General features: G+C 50.2%; 1 protein-coding gene across 3 annotated transcripts in view; it reads right to left on the bottom strand.

The window, feature by feature from the left end:
- LARGE1 (LARGE xylosyl- and glucuronyltransferase 1) overlaps positions 1-20,588 on the bottom strand; it is a 462,699-nt gene that overhangs the window by 418,749 nt on the left and 23,362 nt on the right. The window contains exon 1 of one of the 3 annotated variants that reach the window (XM_054574563.1): positions 1,630-1,698. The exons of the other annotated variants lie outside the window; for them this stretch is intronic. The gene's annotated coding sequence lies outside the window, so the exon portion shown is untranslated. Of the gene's footprint in view, positions 1-1,629; positions 1,699-20,588 lie in introns of those variants that run through there. 3 annotated transcript variants of the gene reach the window in all.

Here is a 20,588-nt window from a genome sequence, read left to right as displayed (position 1 = left end):
CAACTTTGCATTCCAACTGCCAAATAGAATACTCTGCACTTAGTGGCCCTTACAACGTTTATTTGGTGACACAAACTAATTAATTAAATGGGCAGTGACTTGCATATATCCCCATTAGCTCAAATTAAATTCAATTTAGTTCATTTTAGCAGTTAAAACTGACCCAGGTCCATATGGACAACAGAAATCAGGACAGGAGTAACTGGGTTACTGAGAGTACCCAGCAGACAGAGTAAAATAGAGCTCCTCTCTCTCAAAGCTTTTATGATGGATCATCATTTCAGTAAACATTGAATGAGCACCTACTGTATGCCAGCACTGTGTCAGGGAACAGGAATAAAAAAGTTACAGCCCCAGCTCAGGAAGGGCATGAAAATGGCCCAGCTGCCGTATGTCCTGGCCAGTACCACCACTGAAGTCAGAACAGAGGTGCTTTTGGAGGAGGGAAAAGGTAACTAAACCTGCCCATAGCAGGTGACATTTGAACTGCATCTTCCATTTCAAATTTATTTCTTATTTTAAGGGTAACCCAGACACCAACCCTGTGCGCGCGCGCGCGTGCGCGCGCGCACACACACACACACACACACACACACACACCTTTCCTCCCTCCTTTGTTTCTTTCTCTCTGCAATTCTTCCCTGAAATAGTAGATTTTTCATAATGTGAGCAACATTGGTGACATACAAGATATTCAGCCACAGTTAGTTTTCACAATTACTAATTCATAATGAAGGGAATGGAGTTCATTATTCACCTTAAGAAAAAATATTTTCAGGATCAGAGGCATGCAAAACTAAAATTAATAGATAACTAGTCACTGGTTATTAGTGTTAACGCAGCTAAACTATCCTTCGTTTGCTGATACAGAAATGAACTGTTTCTCCGTCAACAAATGAGTAGGAGACAGCATGAGGAACAAGGGTGCGGAGTGGGGGGTGGCGTGCCGGGGGGACGGGCGGTATGTCAGGAACAGAGAGGACAAGGAGGCCCAGGAGCCAAGGCAGGAGGATCTGGAACAGCGCTGTGCCCTAGCACCCACCTTGCTGCCGGCCGCTCACCCACCTTCAGGGCCGTGGCACACACCACGAGCTGGCATGGTCACAGGCGGTGTGTGGCTCAGTGGGAAGAACATAGGCTTGGCGTGACCTTCCTCTGTCACTCACCTTGTCCAAGGGACCACATGGTCTGCCTTGTGCACGCTCATTCCCAGATCAGGTGCACCAGAGCCGCTCAGAGCCTTGTATGTAACCAAGAAGACACACAATAAATAGTAGCTATTACTGTTATTAACACAGTCTTCACCATCCCAGATTTTAGTGTGGGCCATGGGCAAACAAAGCTCGGCTACCCTTCTCCATCGCCGTCACCGCCACCACCAAAGCCGCTGTACAAGCTCTGAGCAAGTCATTTACGTCCCTGGGCCTGAACTTCCGCACCTACGAAACAAGTTCTCGTACATGTGCAACAGACGCTAAGCATAGGCCAGCTGGGCTCACAGCAGGAGCTGGTCTTCCTGGAGAGAACCCGGGACCCTGGCAAAGACTCGTGGAACCAACCTAGCTAAGAAAACAAACAAACCTTTTCCAGGAAAACCTGATCCTTTTACCAGAAAACATGCCCACTCACCTCTGCCCTACAACAGGGCAGTCCTTGAGGACCGGGCAGAATGGGCTGCCTCTCCTAACCGTGCCGACCTCGGCGAGCTGGCAGGATCTGGCCCCGCGAGGGCACGCGACCTTCCTGCTTGGAAAGGCTTGACTCCGTTTGGGTTTATTATTTCTGTACTGCCCACAAACAGCCCTTGGATCAGGCATGAGTAGTTCTTTTTTTAACCCCCTGGCATGAGCGGCTCACAACGGAGGCCGCCTCCCTTAGCTCGTGCTGTTCCCAGGCCAATGGGCCACCATGGAGTCTGTGTGGTCTCTGCTGAATGGGGCCCAACGGTGACCTCCCTACGCCAGGCTCAGCGCTGAAGGCAGGGCATCCCCGGGAAGCTCTGATGTAGGGGGGCACCCAACAGCGGGCCCTGCCACAGTCACCCTGACCAAATCACTGAGCCGGACTGGGTCAGCAGGCTCCAGCTCCCTCCGCCCCTCTCCTCCTCACCCTAAGCAGTAACATGGCACAACCAAGGAGCACTGAATTATGAGGCAGGAAGCTCTGCCAGGGATCCACTGTGTGGCCAACAGTGGGCCTTAGCTGGCCAGTCAGGGGCACTCATCAACGGGCCTATAATCTGCTCTGGCACTCAACCTGCAGGACCCCGGGCCCCTTCATGTGCCATTCGTCACCCTCCCACAGCCTGCCTCTCACATTCTGCTGGCTCCGCCCCTCCCACCAGGCTGGGATCTGCCTCCCACCCTGCCCCTCTCAGTCACTAATGTCCAAGTACCCGGCCCCAACTTCACCTCCCCAAGCCCCTGCCTCTGCCCCGTCTTCTCCCCTCTCACCCCTAACCTGACATTTCCTCTCCCTTCCCCGCCCCGCACTGCCTTTGTATCCCTCTCTCTCCCTTATGCCTCTCTGGTCCTCTATGTTCCTGCCTCCACTCAGGAATATTAGATGAAAAAATGGTACATTATTTCCACAGACCGTGCGACTTTTGTCAAAGCCAAAACCTCATCTTTCCTGGTTGATTTGGTCCTTTGTGAAGATCCAGAGGACAAGCCATAAAAGGGAAGGGTCAGAAGGGCTCAGCCAGCCAGGGACGTAGGCACACCTCCCATGAAGGACACGGGGAGCAGAGATCAGTGTGTGTCTTCGCTGCTCCTAAGATTCCACGGTGACCGTCCTCACTCACCCAGGGATCTTTCGGGAGCACATCAGCCGTGGCAAGAAAAGACACAGCTCTACTCTGATCTGGCCTCAAAACTCCCCACAAAGGTCTCAGGACTTGACCCAAACAATAGGGCAAAGGAAACATAGCGACAGGCACCGGGCAATTCACTCAACAAATATTAGCCATGTTTATTATTGTACATGGATTATAAAATAAATAAATCTGTCCTGTTTGTACTAGATCTACCTTTCATGTGTGAGGGGTTGCTTTTTCTGAAATGAATGTAGTCCTCAGGGGAGACATCCTGGGGAGCCAGCAGGGACGGCTCTCGCCGCCACACACCAGACAGCTGCCCTCAGACAGCTCCGGCTTCAAAGGCCACCTCCGCTACTGACTGGCTGTGAGACCCTGGGCCACAAACTGACCCTAGGTGTGCCTCAGTTTCCCTGTGTGTAAACGAGGAGTGCTAACCTGTCCCGCACACGCCAGATTGCTCAGAGACTACGATGAACTGCACATATGTCGTTGTCATCATTGTTACATGAATATTTACTGAGACTTCCACACGCCACGCCGACATCCGAGTGTTTGACATGGACACAGCTCCAAGAGGTAGTGGCCGCTGTGATCCCCACTTTACAGATGGACACAGCAGGTGAGTAACTGGCCCACAGTCACCCCACGGAGCAGAGAAGGCAGGATTCACCCCTGGGCAACTTGGCTCCAGTTGTACCTTCCCATCGCGGACGCCAGGCCCGGTGGCCAGCAAAGAGTGAACCATTCAGCCAACTCACTCACCAGCATTACTATAATAAGGGTACATTTATTTTTATAAGAACCACTGCCCAGAAGGATGACTTTACTCTGCCTTTTTGAATCCCATTTCAGTCCTAGAGGCACTGAACCCAGCATAGTAATTTATATCTGCCTGTTGTCCGTGCCCCTCCTCTGGGAGAGAAAGCCAGGCTGAGGAACGGCCTGCACAAAGCCTAACGGGTCAAGCGGCATTCTCCGAGCCACAGAGGCTGAGGGTATCTGCATTCCAGAATAGTTGGCGAATCTCTCGGTGGCCAGGGCCAACTGCAGAATGACAGCCACCACCTGTCCCTCCTGACTGAGGAACAGTGGGGGCAGAGGGCCGTGCCACAGAGAGAACAAAGCTCCTCCGCCTGAAATCCATATGCCCACCTCCAGCCATTTCCGAGAGGCCCCCAGGCTGGGCAGAGACGGCCCAGCCCCCCTGCCGTCCCGGCTCCATCCGCTGAGCGTTGACTGTTGCTGAAATGCAAGGTGTTCAGAGGCGGCCCAAGCCAGGCCTCAGGGCAGGAGACCGGTGAATACAGCTCGCACCTGGCAGCACCCCGAGTTTGCGCTCTGGTGGCTGTTTGAATTTATTTAATTGAAAGCTTCCTTTGCCAGAGCCTAGCATGCCTGTGAGCAGCAAGCAGAAGTGGGGATCAAGGGGCAGTGAGGACCCCACCTGCCCCACATGCTGATGCCTCCTGCAGCCCCATCCCAGATGGGCTCTGCCAACCAAGTCACTGTGGCAGCTAAGGTGTGGCCTTCAGTCCCGCTGGGCTGGGGAGGGTGCCTTCAGGATAAATCAGCACCCTAGGCTCTTGGCGGGGGGAGGGCTGGTCCTTCCTCTGCAGCCTCCCAGCAGCCCTGCCCCCACCACCCCGCCTCGGACACTGATCAGTCCTGCACACTCAACCTCAACCTGTGAATTTCAGACCAAAGGTCAGAGAAGACGACATATGCGCCGGCTAAGAACACTGGTTTAGGAGCACGACAGCTCTGGGTGCGAGTCACTCATCCATTCTCAAGCCACGAGACCTGGGCAAGTTGCAGGGCTTCTGTGAGCCCCAGTTTCTCATCTGTGCAACGGACACAAGAACCAGGTTAGAGAGAACCCAACCCTGGAGACCATCAGGGATGCAGGACTGAAACAATCTGGGCCCCCAAACTCCAATTACTGGGGCTGGCTCGAAAGCGAAGGCATACGAAGGCGGTCTGGGGAGTCAGAAGTGAGGACAGCAGGTTCCTGTGGAAGGGGACAGGGGACAGCAGGCGGAGGGGTGCTGGTGACGTCCTCTTTCTTGATGTGGGAACTGGTTAGAAAGGTGGATTCCCTTTGTGAAAAGACTTCAGGCTGCACCCTTACGCACTCTGTATTTTGCTGCTTGGATAATATGTTACGTTTCAATTTTTAAAATTTACTAGAAAAACATGCCCTGGATGGTGCAGCTCAGTGGATTGAGCATCTGCCTGCAAACCAAAAAGTTGCTGGTTTGATTCCCGGTCAGGGCACATGACTGGGTTACAGGCGAAGCCCTCAGTTGGGGGCCAACTAGAGGCACCTAATCGATATTTCTCTCATACATCGATGTTTCTCTCCCTCTCTTTTCTCTTCCCTTCCTCTCTCTCTAAGTAAAATCTTTTTTAAAATTTACTAGAAAAACAAACCAAAAAAGCTTTCGCATAGGACACATAAACTGGCCTGTCTTCAGCGCAAAGTAAAAACTCTCACCTGAATGCTCCAGTCATCTTCCCATGTGAGCCCCCTTCACCCAGGGCTGTAACTGTAAGGTCACCCCATAATGGCAGAGTCACATTTTCGGGCCCCACAGTGGACGCAGGGATCATCCCATCGAGGGATGCCAACGTATCCTCACTGACTTTCACAAATATTTACTGAGCAGCTACTATGCACCAGGCATGGATCTACATATGAACAAAAACTAAGAAAGCCCCCCTTTTAAAAAAAAAGAAAAGGCTTCTATGCTGGGCCTCAAGGGAAGGAAACAAGTGCCACTTATTGAGGCCCTGCTGTGCACAACGGCACCCAGGGAGGTGCATTTGCCACATAATGTAACCTTAACACTGTTGCAAGGCTCAGACTTGTCCAGGTGGTCCCTGCTGGCAGGGGGTGGAGGGGGGTGCCCTCCCTGCCCCTAGCCCTCTGGTGTAAACCACCCGGTTCATGCCAAATGGAAGCCCAAGGCCTTTTCTAAGACTTGTTCTGTTCCTCCAAGGTTTTTTGTGGCAACTAGCACAGCGGGGCTCTGGGGACAAATTCCCTGGGTTCAAACCTTAGCTGTGTGACTTTGGCTATCTTAACTGCCTTGTGCCTCCGTTTCCCCATTTCCCCAAAGGAAGGAAGGATGACCTCTCAGGGTACTAAGGATTAAATAAGACACTGCCATCGAATGCTTAGAACAGCGCTCAGCACACAGTAAGCACTCAGTGCACTCTGGCCACTAGTGTTTCCATGGTTTCCATGAATTCCTGGTGAGGTCATCCCGGTCTTCGCTTTCCACAAGAATCCAAGAACACAAGGCCTCTGCTGCGGCCTCCACTGGTCGCTTATCCCCTCATCCCTCTCCAGAAGGGGAACCAAATACAGACAAAGAGAGAGATGGAGGGGAGAGGACAAGAGAGAGGGGACAGAAGCTCATTTCCCTTGTAGACGCACTTCATTCGTGGCCTCCCGCCCACCCATGACCTATGCCCTCCGATTTGGTCACCATAAGTCACATGTGGTTCCTCAGCACATAAAACGCAGCTGTCTAAATGAAGGTGTGCTATAAATGCATAATATGCACCGGATCTCAAAGACCCTAGTTTGAAATGAAGAATGTAAAATACCTTGATAATTATATATTTTAATTATACTGACCTAAATACAACATACTATTAAAATAATTTCAACTACGTTCTCTTACCTTTTTTTTTTTTTTTTTTTTTTTTTTTTTTACTGTGGCTACTAGACAATTTATAAGTCTCTATGTGGTGCTGTATTATATTTCTACTGGGCAGCACTGCTAGTTTTCCTACACAAAGGTAGTTCCCTCCTTTAGAGGCATCTTCATTCCAGTTCTTAAGATAAATGTTGCATCTTGACCCATAAATACATTTCAGACAAAATTCCATGGATAAGGCAGCCGGGAGTGACAGACGTGACTAGCCTAAGGGCATGTGGCTAACAAGGGGCAGAGCTCCAGTCTGACTCCAGGTCTAACAGGATGCTGAGTTCTTCGCGGGACTGGGCACACTGGCTCACCCCCATTGCTCCATCTGTCCCTAAAACAGTGGCCTCTCTATGCCATCGCTCCAGGAAAGAATGAAGGACTAACATTTAGTTGCTTGCCACCAGGATCACCAATGGGTGGCTGCGTTTTAAAGGGCAAGATCGTGTGACACTTTGAGGGGAGACACAGCTTCAACAGGGTGTGAGTGACCGTTTGCAGAGATAGTCGTAACATATGGCATCTGACTGCTACAGCAGGGGTCACCATGGGCCAAGCACACTGTGCCTCGCATGATCTAAGGAGGTCCTCCCATTACCCCTCGAGACATGGATTTTTAATGCCCATTTTACAGATGAGGAAACCCACTCCCAGGAAGGCTCGGTGATGTGCTCTGTCACTCAGCAGTAAGTGGCCTCCAGCCGTGGCTCCTGCCGTCTCCTGTGCTAAAAAGCCCTTGTCCACTAGCGAGTCTGGCTCAAACCCCGCTTTCTGTAAAGTTTCTTTCTTGCCTCATGAAACCATTCCTTCCTTTGGCCACCCATGAACGGTACACTGTCTCTCTCGTCCTTACCACAAAACATTAGAATGCACTGCTTATGCGTCTGTTACCTCCGCCATCAGTCTGAGCCTCTTCATAGGAGAAGCTATCACTTATTCACATACGTATCTTTAGTTCCTGGCACAGTATCATCAGGCACATAGGAATTACTCAAAAACAAAAAAAAATGTTGACTGAATGAAATAATCAACCCACCAACCCATCCTGACACCCTGGCTTTTTGTTCTGAGTACCTTTCCCCGACTAGCTTCCCTGTTCTGTGCCCCTATGTTCCTCCCCACTGGGAGCTTCTCTGCACCAATCTGTTTGCATGGAGAGAAGCCAAGCGCATTGCTTTTGACGGTAGCTTGGTAACAGCAATTGTCACCTCTCCACTTTTATTAATTGCTGGGTTAATCAAGCACTCCAAATTGTGCCCACCCACGCTAACCGGGAGGCATTTCTAGATGGCCAAGAGAACGGGTTTACGCTGAAGCAAAGACAGACTCGCACAGCCTTCTGGACCCTGAACGACGGCCACATTCTTCAGAATACGTGGGCCTCAGTCAGGTGAGATGGAAGCACAGTCTTGACCAAAATCTCAGCCATCCACAGCTTCTACGCAGCAGACAGGTGTGAGAGTGAACTTAGTTGTACCTTCTCATTGGAGCCCCTCACCATCCTGCGGGACTGCTGTTCTTAGGCAGCTTTCAGGTAAGGGAACTGAGGCTACAGTGGGAAATAGACTAGTCTTGCCAAGGGCCACTGAGCTAGAAAAGACAGAGCTAGTAAGACTCAGGCCTGTTTCTTCTTGCTGCACAAGCCGTGCCTAATCCTCGCCATCAGGGACCTGAAGGCCCCTTCCTGGGGGCCTGGCACACCCTCCCACACCTGCCAGCCACAGGCTGGTCACTTCAGCACGACAGGCCTACCCCAGGCCATAGAAGTCTTCTTTCCTCTGCGACAGTTTTATCCAAACCTTCCAGACACAGCAGGTGAAGATGTTTTCATTGGAACCTGCAGCTAGATCTTGCTTCCAAATTCTAGGAAAATTTTTCATGAGACCTTTTTGTCACCTCTGCTTCTCTTATTTATGGCACAGGCAGTAAGTACAGAAGCAAAGGGACAGAAGAAAAAGGAAAGGTTTATTGTATACGTTGATATATTTTTCAGGCTCCTGATTGCAAAGACTAAATGTTATCCTTCCAGATCGTCCCCTCCTACTTTATAAGCAGGGTTTTTAGTTTTTTTTAATGTTCAATAAAGATGCCACAGAGGCTGCCAGGCTGACTCGCAATGACATTCCCTGACAGGCTCCCATATGGAGAGTCTGGAGCATTCCAGATGCCTTCCCATGCATGTACCAGGTTTCTAGAAGCATAGTTACGAGACCCCCCTGGGGCTGGAAAAGGAGTTCTGCGCACAAGACATGTTGCACGGCTTACTGTCCAGCTTAATGAGCAAGGCTGCTCAAAGCCTGCCTGGGGCCTGGGAGTCTCCGGGGTCCCCATGCCAAATGGCCAGGGGAAGTCACCTCCGGTTCCCAGAATGAGCAGGTGGAGACTTCAAAGGGAAGGTGAGCATCTGTGTGGGAAGGCTGATCCGAGCCTCACCACCTAGAGAAGAATTTGAGAAATGAAAGGCGAAACAATTAGAGTTATAGCCAAGTTTCGCAAACGTGGATAATCAACTGACCCCTTTCAAAGGGTTGGTGGCAAGGGGGAAGCTGGTTACAAAGCACAGGTGTCATTTTATGAAAATATGTTTGAATTGCAAAAGCACACAGCAAAGAATCACAGTAATGTTCTTCTGTTTGTCTGTTTTTTCAGTTTATCTTCAAAGTATAAACCCCCAACTTTAAAAGTTTTCTTGAATGGAGACGTGGAATACAGACCCACAGGTCTCATATTGAAAAAGACCCCTCTCAGTCACCGAGGTTAAGCTTGAGAGTTAGGGAAGCAAGTTCACAAGAAACAGCTAAAGAAACAGCAAACCTAGTGCGGGGGACCCTTTCCTGTGTGTGGCCATGTCAACACCAACATCTGAGGCTCAGTCCCCAGGACACCAGGCTGGTGCTACAGAAGTTCCCGGGGCAGTGACAGCAAAGCCTGACTGGTGACATGGAAGAAACATCTCCCACAACGCATTTGTGGAGTAGCTGCCACCACCCTTCCACACCAGCAAAATCTCCTGTGTCCTTCCATTCTCCTGTCCTTCTGCTTCATGAAAAAGGATGGTGACCCAGTGAAATCAAATGCCTGTGTGCAGAGCCAGTGTAAGTTCCATCCCAATTGTGCCAATCAGCTACCACTTCTGACCCCAGCTGTCATCAAGGACCTGGTGATGGAAGCACAGGGCGGCCAGGGGCCACCAGCAGGGGGCACTGTTAAAGCTTAGGAAAAATCACCAGCGATGAAATTCATCCAGGAAGACAAAGAAAGGCCCTCCCATCAGTGAAACCAGAAGAGCATCGCTGACCTCTGTCATATGAAATAACTAAAGACGGTAAATAGCGCGCTATGCAAATAAAAACTCCATACATTGCACAGAGCACTCAAATGCACTTAATTACCTCACTAAGCATTTGGAGTGAACTCCCAGGATGAGACCTTACAATAACAGGTGCATGTAACTGAGCAGGAATTTTAATTTTCTTCCCTTGTTCTTCTACTTTCTTTGCTGAGACTATCATGAACTCCGAGAGCCCCAAATTATGGAGATTTCAGCAGACTGATGGAGCACTCTTTTAATTTATCGCTCCATAATCCAATTTTCCTCACATTGGACCACAAATCACCCCAGCCTCTTCACAAATCCACAGGGGCCGGGAGGCATGACACACACGCTGGATGAATTATGCTGAAAATGAGAAAACTCGTTACTTTGGGCCTCAGTTTCTGAATCATTAACACAAGAAGGTGGGGTCAGAGCATCTCGAAAGATCTCGTGGGCCACCAGGGCTGGCAGGGTCCGTGCGGCGGGGACTGGCTGTTACCGTTTCAACCTCAGCAGCGAAGCGCCCTTTCTGGGTGAGGTGGTGGAAGGCGCCGTGCGTAGTAGGCCTCCAGGGCCAGGCTGAGGCAAGGGGACTGCCACTCGGAGCCAGGCCGATGCTTGGCTACCACCTTGCAACAGCCCCGGGACCCCGATGAATGAGTGGGCTCATGCCACTCCTCCCACGGCCCCCAGCCCACCAGACCCTGAACAACCGGGCCTCCGTTGCTCTCGGACCTCATCCCCTTCTCCTTTCCTCCATGAGCCCTCCCTTCTATCACTAAACCTCCCTGATGTCTCTAATGAGCGGCTAAGACATCAGGGCCTTTGCACTGGCCTCAGCCTCGGCTCTTTCCCCAGACGTCCCCGTCACGCGCTCCTTCGCATTCTCAGGTGTTGGCTCCAATCACCTTCTCCGAGAATCCCTCTGTGACCAGCTTAAACCTGCACACTCTACCCCCTGCAACACAGTGTATCCCCTTACACACACCCAAACCCCGCCTCCCTCCCACCAAGGCTTTCTTTCCTCCCATCGTACCTGTGAGAAAGTAGAGTTTGCCATGTACAATGCACATGTTTTTCTTGCCCAAATTCTTGAGGGAAAAATAAGGATGCGCATTCTACAAGGGTCGTGCCTAAAATACGCTGAATCTGTTCTTGTGTTTTGTAATTATGTTACCTAAAATTTCTGATACCATAATACATTCAAAAATAAATGCTACCATTCCTTGATAAAACAAAAAAAGCAACTATCTAAATATAAATAAATAATTAAAAAATTAAAACGGAAGAGTTTTTCCCTTAAAGTGTGGGCCAAAAATGGGCGTGCACATTGTACGTGAGAGCGCATTTTACGCGGGAGCGGATTACACACGGCAAAATACAGTGCGATGGAGAATGTCCTCAGATTCCACAAGGGACTCGATGCTTTAGTTCTTCTGTTTCTCAGTCGCCCCTCCTCAACTAGAACATACGGTCCCTGAGGACAGGGTCTTTTGCTACTCAGTTGACAGACCCTTAGAGCAGAGCCTCACATACAGTCATGCTCAATAAGTATGTGTGTGATGAGTCAAAAAAAAAAAAAAAAAAAAAACCAAGATCTGAATGCAGGTCTCGCATAGGTTGGCCTCTGCTCACCATACCAGCTCGCTCACCCTCAGCTACAGCGTAAGCTCCACACACTGGGGCTCTGTCTACCATACTTGACTCCATTTACTGGTCATTTCTGAGCCATCCCTCCAGGCTGCTGGGCACACATAGGTCAAAGCATTTGGACATCTGCAAAGATCATTCTGGGCCACTGTACATGGGACCTCCATCCTCAGGTGGCACTAAAGAGCATGGTCCTCACACACAGCTACGGCTCAGGGTGAGTCAGCCCAGGAGAAGCTGCCAACTTATGAAACCCCATGTTTCTTTTGAGGCCCTCACACTGTGCCAGCCCAGGCAAAGGGCCCAACACGGGAAAGCACTTGCCACATCCGAGCAACTGTTGAGTTTGGCTGGAATGTCATGGCTAAGCAAGGAATCAATCCGTGGGAGACCAGGCACGGCCATATGGGGGAGGCCCTGAAAGGCTACATGCCACCATCCCGCAGAGCTGCCAGATTCTTGAGGTCACCACTTACACTGCCCGGGGCTGGCAACTCGGCCTCTCAGCTGCCAGCCCAGGGAAGGGAGGCCTCCCAACCTCCCACAAATCACCACCTTCAGGAAACAGCGCTGACTCTAAAGCCAACCCTCGTCTGCATGGGACAATAACGGGAGCACCTCTCAGATCCTGACGGCTCAGGTCAACCCCCTTCCTTTTCTCGGAAGCCTGGGTTCCCTGCAGCTTCTGGGGTGCCTGCCAAGCCTAAAGGCCATCACCCTGAACCTGGACACGAGCCCGTGATGGTTCCAACAGCACATGCATCTGTGAGGCTTCCCACAAAAAAAAAAAAAAAAATTCCCGTTAATAAAAGGGCAGTAAAAACCTTGGGGAAATATGAATAATAACTGGAATGTGTGTGAGAGCCAAGCTAGGCAGTTTTCAAATACCAACTCCTCTTATCCTCCTGTTCGGACTAAACACTAGAATCGCCACTCTACCCGCGTAGACACAGAGGCTTGGGCGACAAGAAGTAACCCACTCAGGATGGGTGGTGGCGAAGCTTGCGTTCAGACCCGGTTCTGTGTGACACAAGGGTGTACATTCCACAAGCAACAGCGTCTTTCACAGAACCAAGCAGAATCCATCCACTTTAAGTTACTGGAAATAAAATTAAGTGGCTACCGAGCCACTTGATTGCAAGCTGGTGTCCTAGGTGAACCTTTCTGAGCCCAGGAGCCCGGAAGAAGGCAGACACCGTTCCTTTGGATGGCCAAGTGGCAGGGGGCAGGCAACAAGACCTGCAGTCCTAAGCCAAGTTCAAATCCATCCCCTCTAAGTCTCAGTCTACTGTTCATCTGCAAAATGGGATGGTTTATCCCGTACTGACATCACATGGTTGAGGGAAGGACCTTGTGAGTGTCACAGAGTAATACAAGGCCTGTTGATGTGCTTTGTGACCTGTAAAAGGCTGTTAGGACAAAGTTGTAAGTATAATGAAATCTAGTCGGCAATGACCGTTGCAAGATTGAGCTTCAGGCATAAGCAATTCAGCCACCCACCAGGGCAACTGTGGTTTCACCTGAGCTATGCAACTCCCTCCTCTCGCTCCAGCCCAAGTCTCCCCAAGTCATGAAAGACACGAATCCAGCCTTTGCAATGACCTCTCAGGAGACACCAAACCCAGCAACAGTGGCCCTGAATTACAAAGTCCCCCTATCAGCATCTCCGGTAAGTTAGTGGCCAAGGTGAGTTGTAGGCTTAGATCCTGGCCCACGGCAGCCCTGCCCCCAGGCGCTCAGCAGGGACACGTGGACCCAGTACACTCCTACTTCCTGCTTCTCTTCACCCCAGCACTCGGCCGTCCCCACTTAAGCAATCCCTCTTACACAATGTTCCTTGAACTTGAGTGACCAGGGGCATGTGTATGGAAAAGAGGCTGGCAGGAACCCTAGTTTTAGCGTACGTAGTTTTTATTGTACTGAGTTTAAACATTAAACTGTAAACCATCAAAATAAAAAAATTATGTAAATAACAGATATTTATTGAATGCTAAGTGCCAGGCACTGTGCTAAGCACCACAGTTTATGGGAGAGAAGCTCCAAGCCCAGCAATTACCACTAACCAGAGAGAGGGATTCACCAAAACATCCCACAGAAGCTGTCAAAATCGACTGGGAAAACTGCCTCTAAGGCCTTTAAAAACACAGAAGGTAAATTTTGACCTGGGCAAGGTGTTGAGAGAAGGCTGAGGAAGAGGTGAATAAACTGAAGAGAGAGCAGGAGTTACCCAGGAGGAGGGGGCAGGTGGGGGGAGGAAAACAGAATTCCCGGCAAAGAGAAGCGCCCTTGAGCCTCGCGCGTAGGGCACATGCCCAGGCCCCCTGGCGCACAGGGGCGTCCAACCTTTTGGCATCTCTGGGCCACACTGGAAGAAGAGGCGTTGTCTTGGGCCACCCATTAAATACACTGCAACACGTAGTAACAACAACAAAAAAAATCTCATAATGTTTTAAGTAAATGTACGATTTTGTGTTGGGCCACACAACCATCCATTCATAGCCATCCAGGGCTGCGTGTGGCCCGCAGGCCACAGGCTGAATGCCCCTGGCAAGTGAAACAAACTCACAAGGTACATTTTTTAAAATTAGGTTCAACATCAGCACAAGTTTAGATGAACTTCACAGGAGAGTCGAAGTGGAACTGAAGCTACCACTTTCCCAGGGGAGTCTGGTTTACTCTGCCCGTGTCCGCCAGGTTGTTCTGAGGTTGGTGCCCCCACTCCTGTGTCTTCTTCACACAGGAAGCCACCTGTGTCCCTTCACGAGCTTTCTGCAATTGAAGAGGTATCGTTTGATGCCAAAGCAATGACTCCCTGGTGCCACTGCAGGGCCAGGACCCAGTTTTAAGCGGTCATGCAGAGGACCCAGAAGGTCTATTAATCTGAGAGGACATCAAAATGTCAATTAAAGAAATTGAAATGAAAAGTATGTAATTTAAAAAAAAGAGTCTCAGCAAACACCTGCAAGCCCACCATGGAACACTGTTTGAAAACCGACTCCTAGCCGCTAAGTAGCCTTCTTCCCTTCCATTTTGTCAAAAATCTTCTATAGACTCTACAGGAATATCCCTCCCTGCTGCATTTCCAATTGCCTCTCCATTTTCCTTCTCATCCAAGGGCTGGTGTGCGTAGCAGGTAAGTGTAATAACGCTGCTTGTCACACAAAGTATTCAGATCACAGACGGGGGTGAGGAGGGGCTGACGCTCCCTGAGCCCCACGACCTACAAAGCACCGTCAAATATAACCTCACACATGACTCACAACAGTCTTGCAAAGAATTTCACCCATTTGAGAGATGAGAAAACTGGTGGTGTTTTCAGCAGCTTACTTAAGAGTCAGCCGCACACTTAGTCAAGTGCCCGATTTAAATCGAGGTCTGCCTGACCCTAAAGCTTGAGCTTCAGCCAGCACCGCACCTCATTCCCCCAAAGAAAACTCTAGACTCCGAAGGAGAATTTGGCACAGTGAACAAGAGGGCCCACCTGCATCTAAAATTCTTACGCAGCTCCCTTCAGAAGCTTCATGGCTCTCCTTTTAATTATAGGAGCTTTCCCCTCAAGCCTCCTCATTCAATATAAATGTAAAAGATTCTTATTCAATTGTATCATCTTCTCATTTTAATTGTGTCAAGTTTGCAAGTGTAGCTGTCTGACATTTCCGTGGCAAAGGTCCAGGAATTTCGCTCCCTCCTGGGCCAGGCAGGCTTTTGTGCATGACCAGCACGCCTTAGGGCCATTTGTGACATTTTTTTTCCATGGGAGAAAAGAAAACATCCCCTCTGGAGTCCATCCATTCATAAGTTTGAAAGTTTGGAGCTCAAATAATACAAATTTGGAAACTCTACAAAGCGGTTTCCCTAACCTTTTTTCCTTGGGCCCCTCTGGAGTCCCAGCAGAGGCCAAAGTCAGAGGTTCTCAGATAGGGTCTCTGTTCGATCAACTCACATCAACAACCTTCACTAAGAGTATCTGAGGCAGGGAGGCGGGCTCTGGGCCTTCATGTTTGCTGAGGGTCCCACGGAAGGGAAGCTCCACCTACAACACATGCCAGCGGGACGGGCTCAAGCTGCTGGTTGAGGCCCCTGCTCAAGAATGGGGTCTTGACTAGAGGGGTGACCTCCAGTGACCAGAAGACAGAGGAGGAGAGAGGTGAACAGAAATCTAGTCATTCACTCAGTATCCACAGAGTGCTTGGCGTGGACCAAGTACCAGGCTCCACGCCAGACACAGTATGATCTAGGGAAACAGACAGGCCCCCTCCTCCGCCTGGTGAAGTGTGCGATCTCCGAGGGTACACACACGATCAATGCGTGGGAAACACAGGCCGCCAGCCACGCTAGTGCTGAAAGCGAGCCCCAGGGACCTGGCACGCAGAGGCTGGGAGCCAGGCTGGTGCCCCCCAAGGCTTCCCAGCCCCACAGACCCGCCGGCTCCCCAGGACTGGGAGAGAACATGGCAGTCAGGTCTGCCAAAGAGTCAAGAGGGTGGGGCCACGGCCAGGTAGCTCAGTTGGTTGGCGCATCGTCCTGATATGCCAAGGTTGCAGGTTCAATCCCCAGTCAGGGCACATACAAGAGTCAACTAATGAGTGCATCAATAAGTGGAACAAGTCGATGTTTCTTTCCCTCTCTCTCTCTCTCTCCCCTCTTCCATTCTTTTCTTTATCTCTCTAAAATCATTCGATTTAAAAAATGAGAGAGAAGAGGACAGGAAACTAAGGACGTGCAGATGCCTGCTAGGTTGTAGGAACAGAGGCAGTACAGCTTAGAGGGTAAGAAGATGACTCTGGGGGTCCAATCCTAGTTTCTCCCCTAACTCGCCCTGTGGCCGTGGACGAGTTATTAAATGCTATCAATAAAGTGGAGCTCATCATCACAGTTATCCGTAGGGTTTTTGGTAAGGACTCAAAATGTCAAAAACAATCCATTCGCACCCAGGTTCAAAAGAATGCCTGGCACATAATTGGTTCTAAAATGAAAAAAACAAAAACAAAAAAACAAAAAAAAAACCCTCTTAGCTATTTTTTAACAAATGAACCTATACAACTCTAGGGTGTGGATTTTATCCCTATTGCACAGGTGAAGAAACAGAAACCTGGAAAGCTGTTAAGGAACTTCCCCAAAATCTCACAGGTAAATGCTGGGGCTGGGGTTCAGAAATGAGTCACTGAGAGTCACCAGGAAAGAACCTCAGAAACCAAGAGCCATTGGGTACCATTCTAATGAGGGCTGGGCTGCTGTGGGCTATTGCGAATGTCTGTTTCCCCTGAAGGACTCCTAGGTCTACTTGAGGGGATCACTATCTTGTTGACAAGCCATCTTTATTAGGCAACAGTTCCTGAAGTTGCTTAGGACAGACGGAGTCACGATTTCTTTTGTTGTGCTGCCTCAGCTTCCCCAAAGTGACAAGCATTAAGGAAGCTGGAAACAGAGGTTAAGAGGTTGCAGAGACTCAGGTGTTCTCCGATCTATTGGTCCCAGCAGCTGAGAAGGTTCAGTGCCAGTGCCCTCCTCACCCAGCGTTGGTAACTGGGCACCCCCGTGTCCCAGAAGCTATGCTGGGGACCAGTCCGTGGTTCCTGTCAACTCGCACCTCCTCTGCAGGCATGCCCCTGGCTTCTCCCCTGTCCAACTCAGACTCCTCATTTTAGACTCACTTCAGAGTTCACTACTTCCAGAAGGCACTGCCATTCTAGGCTAGAGCGACAGCACCCCCCTCCGTGCTCTCCCAAACACCCCTAAATATTCTAACACCTCCACCTCTGACCTTGCCTCATGGTTCTATAAGGGTCCGAACAGAAACCCCTCTCCTTGCCAGGCTATGACTTCCTCATGGACATGACTGAAGCCACTGTTCCCTTGTTAACAGATTTATTCTTTTTATTTATTTATTTATTTTTGCTTAAACAGACCTCTTTGAGTACCTACTATGTGCCAAGCATCATTTTATCTGCAAATGGCACAAAAACAAATGGAGAGGATGTCAACCTAACAGGAGAGGCAGGTGCGGGGAGCAGAATGAGACTCCCATGTTACTGCACAACTTTAGCACGTTGACGACCCTCTCTGGCCTGGTTGATGTATCTGGGGGAAAAAAATACCATTAGTACCTATTACTATCTCCTAAGGTGATGAGGAGAATTATCTGAGATCAAGCCCATGAAATGCTGAGCAGTCACATCCCTGGCACTCAGTAGGGAGGCCAAATGCGTGTCGGGTGATTCTTCGTGATAAACATCATAAATATTAGGTGTTTATCAAAGGGGGAAGTTGCTCCCTGACATCAACATAGCTTTAAGTCTTAAGAGTCTTCTTTGGGTCCACTGAAAGCAAAGTCATTAGCTACTTAATGGGAACCTGGCATCAATGCAATTGGTTTTGACGAGAAATCAATTTTGAGACATTACATATTTTAATCTCAGAAACCTGGTCAATGCTCCTGTATTCCGAATTGTGATAACATAGTCTAAAAACACCTTTTCCCAAGAGGTTTTCTCTGATTCCTCACCCAGAGGACTCTCCCTCCTGAAACTCGCCTTGTTGAGTCCACTCTGAAGGCACTCGGTGCTCTCTCAATCCTGTAGGAGTTCGTGATCTTGGCCTGACCCTGCCACCACCGTCGCCAAACTCCAAGGCACCCATCACAGAGGACCCACACCTGAGTCATACCCGCACCCCAGTGTACCAGCCATCCATTGCATAATAGCGCTGCTGCGTAACAAACCATCTCAGACGCGCTGTCTGGAGGCATAACCATCGATTCTCACTCGCGCACCCGCAGGTAGGCTGGGACTCAGCTGAGGGGGTGGGCCTGGCCTCTCACTGAAGGCCGGTGGGTCGGCTGGGCAGCTCTGCTCCATGCGCCTCTCAGCCCACTCCTCCTCGGGCCAGCGGGCTACGGGGGGTGCTGTGCTCACAGCAGAGGCAGAGAGAGGCAGGGAAAGCAGCAGCGCGGAAGGGGCCTCGGCTGAGAACCACGACACCACCACTCCGCCTCGCCCTTCATGTCAAAGACAGTCATGCTCCTCAGCCCAAACTCTAAGTTGCAGAAATATACTTTGATTTGTATGCAGCAATTCAGAAAGGTGTGGCGAATTGGGGCCAATATGCAAACAGCATGTCACATTTACCACCCAGGTGCCTCATACATATGAATCTTCAGACACTGAATGAAGGAATGAAGGAATGAATGAATGTTGAGTAAATTTCAAAGCCTTGTCAAGACACATGACAATTTACCAGCAGCCACTGTAAATCCTGAATCTGGCACAACAGTAACCCTCTCATTAAACAGTAGTTTGCTTCAGCTCCCTAACCTTGTATCTACACACTGCTATTTTTTTCATGGATCTTTTATTATAAAATAAATCAATATATCTATTCACACCCTCTCACTGAAAGAAGACAAATGCAACACTGTTTTGCTTACATGGGTGGGGGGAGGGGAAAAAGGTGAAGAGGTGACTTTGAATCAAACCTAGTGGTTAATTTTCATTGAACTACCTAGCTGAGGTTCAACAGAAACACATTAAAGTCCGTGAACTTGTGAAATGATGCATTATTGAAGCCACAGCAGGGGAAAGGGCTCCGTTTGGAAGACATAAAAGACGAAAGCCTGCAGAGGTGTCTTTTCCATTACAAGGTAACTGCTCAAAAAGAAATACATTTTAATTGACAAAGAAGACACCTGCTCCAAGAGGGTAGGTAAAACAAAATTAACTCATTGCTCTCCGTCCGTCCCGCTCAGGAAAACCTGCAGTTCCTCCCAGAGCTCAGTCACAGAAGAAAGTCTCAGATGAGTCTATTTCCCCCTCCAGATCCCACTGACCCCAGCTACGGGCCACCACGCGTTCATGCTCAGCAAACACTGATCCTTCGGTGCACCAAACATAAAGAGAAAGAAACGCCTGCCGCCATCAGCTTACATTTAAGTAAATTCCACCACAGAGGAGCAAATGGTGATGTGATAGGAACAAACAGAGCAGGGTAAGGAGGGTGGTGGGTGGAGCTCACAGAGTTCACAAATCTTGTCAGAGCGGAAATCACCAAGGTTTTCCCTTCCCTAAGGGACCACCTTAGGTCTTCCCTGCTTCAGCTTCCAACAGCTTTTAAAATCTATCACCCAGCGGACTGGTACAAAGCACCTACGATGGGTGGCTTATCATGTCATCCGTTCCAGCAGACACAAACGTAGGGTCCCTGCCCACGAGACACTGGCAATCCAGAACCTCTCATCAAGAGGAAGTCCGGTGACGTGGGAAAACCGCAAACCCCAGATGGGACCCCTCCCTCGGAGCAAGGACAAAGGCAGCCTGCGCATCCCAGCCCTCCATCCCTGCTCCGAGTGTTGCTCAGGGAGGGAGTGGACACACGAACGATGCAGGGCTCTATTAAATCCATAGGAAAGCGTGAGTGTGGCTCACTGGGTCCCCAAACTGGAGTCCGGGAAGCCAGGGCTGTGAGCCTGGACTCCGCGACTCCAAGGCGGGAAGCGTACAGCGTCGGCCTCTGCGGGGCGCTGGAGGTGGCGGTGCTGGTGCAGACCGTGACCCCCAGGCTTGGCCCCTGACTGCACGGCTTCCTGGCCAGCCTCCTGCCATACAGAGCCCCTCCTCCCAGCGTTGTGACTTGGCTGCGGATGCTAATCTCCTGAGAGTTTTTGCTCCCAGTGCCCAAATGCACTCAAAACCAGTCGAATCAGTCTTTCTGGGGGTGGGGACCAGGCCGCAAGGGACATGAAGCTTCTCAGGTGGCTCTGGAATACAGCCAAGCCTGAGAAGTCCTTTGGGCCTCTCCCTCTCCCCACCTGGGCTTTGAGCCCCAGCTGGAACCTCCATTCCAGACCACTTGGTCTCCTCCTCCCCAGTTCAATGTGAGGTTTAGCTGTAGCCCCCAACCCCACACCAACCTACTGAGGTCCCTCAGAAACTCCCAGGTGACCTGTGTGCAGCAATTCTATTTCCCAAGCAAAACTGGGACGCAGCACCCGGGAGAAGCAACCCCACACTCCCCACAGCGGTTGAGCTCTGGCAAGGTAGAGCCCAGTGTGGGGGTTCTAATCCTAGAGTAGCCACTCTCGAGCTTAACAAGACCT

This window comes from Pteronotus mesoamericanus, unplaced genomic scaffold, assembly GCF_021234165.1.
Source record: "Pteronotus mesoamericanus isolate MK-2021 breed Mesoamerican mustached bat unplaced genomic scaffold, CSHL_Meso_final contig_263, whole genome shotgun sequence".
Classification (NCBI taxonomy): domain Eukaryota; kingdom Metazoa; phylum Chordata; class Mammalia; order Chiroptera; family Mormoopidae; genus Pteronotus; species Pteronotus mesoamericanus.
This window is presented reverse-complemented; position numbering and strand designations above follow the sequence as displayed.